Genomic DNA, 838 nt, shown 5'->3' with positions numbered 1-838 from the left:
ACATTCATATTCATGATTTATTCGATAAAATAAATTCAACTCTAACATAACAATTGATAAGATCAGATAAGTCTTACATTATGAACCCTCGATTCAAAGATTGAAATTCTTTTGCTTTTTGATAGCCGCGATGAATCTGGATCACCTAATTTCCGCATTATGCCCTTCCAGTTCCAGGGGTCAAAGACCCCATTATGGTACCCCATAATACCTAATTGGGGTATGACAAGATAATTTTGGTAACAAAGGAATTCCTGCAAATTCCTTTCTTTTCTAGAAACCACTTTTTCATTTCTTTTCTTGGTGTCAAGGATATGTGGTACAAAAATAGAGAATCTATTCCCTTATTTCCTTTGCAAAAAACAAAAAAAAAATGATCTTGGAGATTGTGCAATGCTTACTCTCAAACTCTTCGTTTACACAGTAGTGATATTCTTTGTTTCTCTCTTCATCTTCGGATTCCTATCTAATGATCCAGGACGTAATCCTGGACGTGAGGAATAAAAAAATCAGAGATTTTTCATTATTTCCTTGCTTGATTTCTGCATTTTCCTATGCTTTTCTCTATTCCAGACATTTAACTATGATAAAGGACTTGATATTTTTTCGAATTCGAAAGATAAATCTCAAGTGATCCGAGGGAACGGAGAAAGAGGGATTCGAACCCTCGGTACGAACAGCTCGTACAACGGATTAGCAATCCGTCGCTTTAGTCCACTCAGCCATCTCTCCCAATTACAAAAAGATAATTCATATGCGACGCCTGAAGTAAATATTGATCAAAGTCTTTCTTTATCTTTATTTATTTATTTTATACATTTATTTATACTTACTATAT

The 838-nt window shown here is 34.1% G+C and overlaps 1 non-coding gene across 1 annotated transcript; it reads right to left on the bottom strand.

The window, feature by feature from the left end:
- Positions 1-644: 644 nt before the first annotated feature.
- TRNAS-GCU (transfer RNA serine (anticodon GCU)) lies at positions 645-732 on the bottom strand. The gene has a single exon. It is a non-coding gene; the product is annotated as a tRNA-Ser (tRNA).
- Positions 733-838: the final 106 nt, after the last annotated feature.

The sequence above is a fragment of the Tasmannia lanceolata genome, unplaced genomic scaffold (genome assembly GCF_043159265.1).
Source record: "Tasmannia lanceolata isolate RefF3 unplaced genomic scaffold, GAP_Taslan_0.1 ptg001135l, whole genome shotgun sequence".
NCBI lineage: Eukaryota > Viridiplantae > Streptophyta > Magnoliopsida > Canellales > Winteraceae > Tasmannia > Tasmannia lanceolata.
This window is presented reverse-complemented; position numbering and strand designations above follow the sequence as displayed.